This window comes from Pinus tabuliformis, chromosome 5_2 (assembly GCF_031772625.1).
Source record: "Pinus tabuliformis cultivar Carrire ecotype Pingquan chromosome 5_2, CPIR1, whole genome shotgun sequence".
NCBI lineage: Eukaryota > Viridiplantae > Streptophyta > Pinopsida > Pinales > Pinaceae > Pinus > Pinus tabuliformis.
Window position 1 is genome coordinate 426,627,824 of NC_142306.1, and position 6,969 is coordinate 426,634,792.

Genomic DNA, 6,969 nt, shown 5'->3' on the forward strand with positions numbered 1-6,969 from the left:
CACCTCCAAAACAAAAAGGGAAGCGAAAGAGGCAAACCTACATGTACTTTAAAGCAAGGAGGAGCACACGGATCAAAATAGGCAAACCCCAGCCACAGTCAAAGGAGCCAATTATCATTGAGGACACAACAACTAAACCAAAGGAAGGGTCTCCTTCAAAGATATTTGTCACCTATGAACGAGGAAGCCCAAAAACTTCCACCTAGAGAGAGAGACTGAAGACAATGGACTCAAAGATAGTTCTACAGGAAGCTAAGAAATCTCTACAAGAAACTCGGGCTAAGCTAAAAGCGACCGAGAAATTGGAGGAAAAGGCGGCCAGACAATCACAGGAGGAAGAAAAGACAGAGGAAATATTGGAACCAAGCCCTCAGCCCAGCTTGGACTCATACTATAACCTGTTAGAAGCCGGGAAAATAATTCCCTAGAAATTTGCAGTGCCACTCTTCTTTGCACTGGAAGAAGAAAGAATTAGGACTCACACTTGGATGAGGATTGCCAAGTCCAAGGGTGTGGCGGACATAGGCCCCCTAGAAGAACAACTCAGGGAGTCAAGGAGAGAATTAGCCATGGTGAAGCATGTGGAAAGCAGTCAGAGGGCCAAACTACAAGAAGAGAACGAGCTGCTGAAACAGTAGCTATGGCTACAGGAAATTCATAAGGACGATAGGACCTCCATTCTAGGAGAACATCAGCAACAGGAAAAGCCTTCAGCAGATAAAGAAACCTCTAATGAATAGAAGAAAATGGACGGGGTGCAGGCCAAGGTTGAGGCACTAACAAAACAGCTACAGGAGAAGGAGTCACAGGCAGCTGAGGAAATACAATCTCTAAACCAACAGGTACAAGAAAAGGAAGCCCAACTGGACTGCATGGCTAATTGGGTAGCAGAGGCCTTGCAGTGTAGGCAAACTGCCAAGTCATATGCCCTATATCTTAAATATCAATGGTTGCAGTTCCAGATTAACACCTTGGCCCAAAGGGGCACCATTCCATTTCAAAGCTACCATCAATTCATGACCTTGTGTGACAGCAGCTCAGCAGAGGATAAGGCTAAGTTATCCGAATTCTATTTACACAACTTGGCCCTTCCAAACATGACTCTTTGGGACCCCAGTGCTACATTGGGATATGTGCAACTTATGGCTATGGCCTCCTGGTTAAATCATGAGGAAAAGAGGGCAGCAGAGATTTGGGATATTATGAACAGGGAGCTGAGTGAACCACTCATGATCAGGGCATAACCAAAGGATACATCAACTTTAATACATGCCCATCAGCACCTGGCCAAAAACCCTCAGGATTTACCAAATTACATTGAACGACAAGCTCAAGATATTACCCACTTTGAGGACATGGAAAGACTGTTGGGGGATAACTGCATTCATGCTTGCACAAGGAGGTGGAACACACTGCCCCATAGTTCGAAAATAAGAGAATACCACTCTCCAACCAGAATGAGGGAGGCCTTGGCAAGGGTACCCCTCTATAAATAGTCAATGCAAAATCTGCAGGCCAATTGGATCGGCTTAAAGTTCAGTCCTCCCTTGCTTTTGGGATTGTTGGAAGGAGTTAAGGAAGAAGAAGAAAACAGGCAGTGGGAGGAAGTGGAAAGAAAAGTAGGATTTCATGACCGGGAAGAAGACATCACCTCGGAGGCCTGGGATGTGATAGAGGCAGTCAAAGCTATCAAGGATGATGAGCTAGATTAGTTTCTTAGAGGATGAGCAACCCATTTAGCAGGGGGGTGATGATGAGCCCCAAAAATGGGTAACTTATTGGGCTCATTTTGCCTATTGTTCTCCATTTATCCACCATTTTTTCATAGTTTGTGTATGCTTTTGAAGTATGTTTATGTTAATTGAATGAATGAGAATAGTCACTTGACCATGAAGGCTAATATGTGTTTGCTGCATATTTTTGGACAACTTTTGGACCAAGGTCAAGCATTTATGGACCATTTGACAGCCAAATACGAGGGGACAAGGCTGAGGATTCGTAGGAAGGGTGTCTCCTGCACTAAATGACCCATTCCTCGAGTTCTCCACCATCAGCTCGGAGTTCAGCAGCCCGCCAAAGTCGATTTCCAAAGGCAGCTGAGCAGCTTTTATGAAGTGATTAAGTACTACAGTTTTGAGCAGCCAAGCCCCTTGAATTAAGGAGGACTGTTGGAGGTCCTCGTAGTGCATAAGTAGGAAGGCTTCCAACCTTCATAGGTTACTTGTTGAACATTTGTATTTTGCACTATAGTGTTGCTTTATTTCTGAGCCCATTTTGGAGCTTCTGCTGTAACACATTTTGGACATGGTTGTTTTTTGAGTAATGGAAACCAGTTTTATGTTGCATCAGTTCTGAGCTTCTTTTAGGAGCCTATAGCTCTTGGGGTTGGGCCCAACCCAAGTGCCAGGACCTCCTCCATGTACTGTTATATGTTTTTCTTTACTGTCTTCATAAAATAGTTTCTGTTAGTAGATTAAAATCTTGCTTGGTTATCTAGGACAGTTTTGATGATTGAAAAAGCTTTCATGTTTCAGAGTGATGTGATAGGTTGATAGCAGAAAAGATCTTCGAAAAAGGCCATCAAGCAACCTTGGATCTCACCTCTCCCTCCTCGGGACCATGAGCTGAGGCCACGGTGTCCTTGCTGCCACAAAAACATTGTTCTTGCTTCATCATGCAATTGCTAGTGTTAAGTTCTGTTGGGTGAAACTATGTTCGTTTAATTCTGTTGTAGTACTTACCCAACTATTTAATTTGTCAATCCGAGGTTCGTACATATGAGACACATGCACTATATATGCAGGACTGAAGTAGAACTAATTTAATCTAATCTATTGAAATCAAATTAATCTAGGAATGCATTGAAACACTAACTAGGAAAGCATGAAATTAAGGGGAAATCAATACAACATGTGAAGAATTGAATGACAAACAACATATTTGATCTCACAACAATAAAAATATCTTAAATTATATTACAAGAACCAAATTACAAATCATGAAAGCATAACAATAAAAGAATATGAATCAAAGTTAATCTCCATTCTCTATTATTCATTATCCATTCTTCCTTATTAAAATGAAGAGAGAGCACTCTCTTATATACATGAGGAAGATAACCTTCTCATAATTACATATCCAATATTCTCTCAAGCACTCTCAACTAATTTCCCATTATTACAAGATATGATCCCACAAATCTCTCAAGCATTTTTAACTACTTTCCCATTATTACAAAATATGATCCCTTTGAATCCTCCATAAATCTCTCACATATCTTGGATAAGATATGCCAACCAAATCCTCCATGATTTTCTCCTTAGGAATAGGCTTGCATAATTATCTCCTTAATATGGTGGAGGAGATATTAATTCTTCACATATTTCCTACAAATCACAAAACTCACATATTCTTGAGATATATATAAATATATATATATATTTTCTAATATTTAATCATAAATTCACTTGTAATACAAAAATGAATAAAATGGAAAATAAGAAGGTGAAACCCAAATGTATGTATGAAAATGATATGATAAAAGGTTAATGGGATGGTGAAATGTAAGGAATAGTGAAGAAAAAGGTGGATGAAAATATGACATTTCTGAGTCCCAACATCCTCCCCAACTGAACTTGCTACATGTCCTCATGCAACCATGCATGGGTCTCTTTAAGAAAATTTGGCATTTTGAACTTTGGCTTTACATGATGATGTCTTTTAATAATGAATGTTTCCAAGATATGTGAAAGACATGAGTAACAATTTACATTTTCTTATGGTTGGTTCTTGTGTGACAACCATGAATACAAAGAATGTTGGTTCTTGTGTTAACAACATTCATTTCATTTTCTGTTCTCTTTTCTTCAATAATAATGTAAACACTCACTGGAAATCATAATGTGCATAAGAAAGCCCTTTTGTAATATTAATGAAGCATGCCAATATTGCGTATGAAGCAAAGTGCAACAAAGTATCATTGGAAAATAAATGTTGGTGAATGGTAAATGGAGTGATAGTGGTGAAGAAATGGAATCATGGAAGTGAATATGTAGTGAATATAGTTCTCCCCCCCTCAACTGAATTGGTTGCATGTCCTCATGCAACTTGACATGGCTCATGAAAGGAAATGTAGCATGGTGAGGGAATTTTCCAAAATATTCAAGTTAGCATATAAGGAATTGCATGATTAAAGATTAGAAAACAGCATACCTCTACTTACCCAAGAATGATGAACTATGCAATAGGAATGTAGCTACTGCTGCTGCTGGATCAGGAAAATGTGACTGATGTTGTTGTAACTGGATCCTGGGAAATGAAGGAATCTGAACTGCTAATGCTGAATCATGGAAAAGATAAATGCTGAAAGTGGAACTGTGGTACTCTCATAGATCAGAATTCATGCTGTTGTAACTGCTGAGGGAGTCATGAAGAAGTGTATAGTCTTCACCTGCTACAAACCCGATGGCACAATTCTAATCATGCAAATGAATATGTCGATGTCGAGCATGAATAGAAATCATTGGATTACCGACCATTGATGCATGTCGTTAACCAATGTGAAGCAACTCACCATTGATGTCAATGAGTGCCAAGGTATCCGAGTACATCATGCGAAGTGTGAATGGATGTGTTGAGGTAGAGCCACTTGCAAGATCTGAAGATCAAGGGACATTGATGTATTCCCATGATTGTCAGCGAGAGAACTTGCCATTAAGGCATGCAAGCCTCTAGGTACTCAAAAGGAACTCTAGTCTATTTTCCAGATAAGGTGCTGATGTCAATGGGGCAAGACTTGTTAAAAGGTTGGCCTTAAGGAATCCCACATCAGTCAACGCGAGTTTGTACAAAAATATTTGGTAGGACTATAAATGGAAATAACTCATGGACAAGCAGTGTGGATCAGCATGGCGAGGAAATCAAGGCCATGTAATCATGGAAAGGGAATGAGTTTTATTCAGAAGGAAAACTAGAAGGCAAAAATAAACTGAAAAGGATAAAGGGATGTATGCAATTGAGAAAAATAGGCGTGCATGAGGTCGTGAAAGATAAGGAAATGGAAGATGGGTTGCAACACAAGGATGGTCTAGGCGTTTGGAAGGAAAAAGGGGAGTAATCATGATGCAAAAAGGATTTTTTTGTGTAGTGGAAAATTTCATGATATGTGCAGTGAAGAATTAGTTCCTTCAAGCATCCAAGGATGCATGTTTCATTGTGATTTCGAAAAATCACTTTTGCATTAGATTGTCTTCAACTCTTAGCACCATTCCTGCATAAAAATTGTCACCTTTGTGTGCCATCTCCATCGATCATTCCTGTATGAAGTGACTCAAAAACAAATTAGCTCATTTTCAAGAATTTATGAAATGTCCATTTTTTTTTTAAGATATTTTTCCAAGTTACACTAATCATGGATGAAAAGGGTGTCTTATTGTAATGTTGAGCTTTTTGCATAAGCTTCTCGTTGACCTACACATAACACCAATCTCATTTCACTTGTTAGTATATGCATCCTAACTTTTGCCCACAAATTCACAAAAATATCCAACATACTTTTATTCCCCCCCAACTAGAAATATTGCATGTTTATGTACAGTGGGCAGAGAGATGGGCAGATACTGGTGCATGGTAAGGCAGATTTGCCAATTTTACATTTCTGGAGCAGTGTAATGGTGATCCATCCTCAAAACATATGCTGAACTCCTAGAAGTAACAATCCAAATTCCTCAGCTTTACAACTGATCTCATTGACCTGAAAACGGGCTTGGTTAAGAACCTCAAAAATACAGGTTCACCTATTCAAATGAACAAGACAAGTTTATCTCAATAGACTTTTACCCCAGCTGTAATGAATATAGATTAATTTACTACATCTTCTTGCCCTTCGAGAAGTTTTGGGTATCTTACTTATAACATGTGCATTGAATTGTGAAAAAAAAGCTTCCGGAATTCATTATAAGCAATATCTGCATATCTGTCTACTTGATCTTCATACTTTTCATATAAAGCAAGAATTGAGAGCAAAATAACAAGACTTGTGTACCCGAGTGTGAGGAAGTCGAACCAACCCCCAATAGTCAAGATAAGCCACAGACATACAGCCACCTTGAGGAAGAGCTTGGGATCTTTTCCGAGGGCAATATCATGTGCTACTGTAAGCAGAAAGTTAATCCGGGAACGTATTGATGCAGCTGTGTCATTTACCATATCTTCCGATAATTCTAATTCAGGCAGGGGAGGGGGAGGCCTGCTTATGAGAGCTGCGGTAGTTGCCCAGACAAACAAGATGGTGACCAAAAGGAGAAGCACATTGGCTACAAGTGACAATAGCGTGTACCCAGATTTCTCAAATAAAATCCATGCCACAACAGCACCAACAAGGATACCTAGTGATGTATTTCTTCGCCTCCATAACATCAAATCAGCCACGATTCCTCCTCTGAGAATTTCATGAACGCTCTTTTGTCTGCTGAAGAGCTGAGATGGGTTCTTTTCATCAGTGGGAAATGTGGAGGTTTCCATCTTACCATTGGCAGAATTTTCTGACATTATCTTACAGATCTGAGTTGTTTCCTCTGCCTGGATCAAAATGGTAGAGAAGACAAGTTGAATCAGGTAGCTTGACAGTAAGATCTCTCACTGAAATTACTTGGTTTATACTTCAACTGGGAACGAATTGTGGTTGCAGATCGCTCGAATATTAAGAATCCTCTCTTTCATGATAAAGTTTTGCAGTACCATGTTTTTGCTTTTTCTTTCCTCTTTTGCTTTCTAAAATACATGAAAAATTGATTACCATACCAAAATGAATAAAAAGTAAAAGGAGACCATCACATTTAACTTCTAAAAGGAAAATCGAAATGGTTGGCTGGCTGGCTGCTTGGATTTCTGGCTGTCTCCCTCTGTAATGTTATTATTAGGTTGGATTCCTTGGAAGAGGAGATCGGCAATGCACAGAGTCTAGACTTA

General features: G+C 39.4%; 1 pseudogene; it reads right to left on the reverse strand.

Annotated features, from left to right (window-relative positions):
- Window positions 1-5,818: 5,818 nt before the first annotated feature.
- Window positions 5,819-6,741, reverse strand: LOC149159431 (reticulon-like protein B12 pseudogene; annotated as a pseudogene).
- Between the last annotated feature and the right edge of the window lie 228 nt (window positions 6,742-6,969).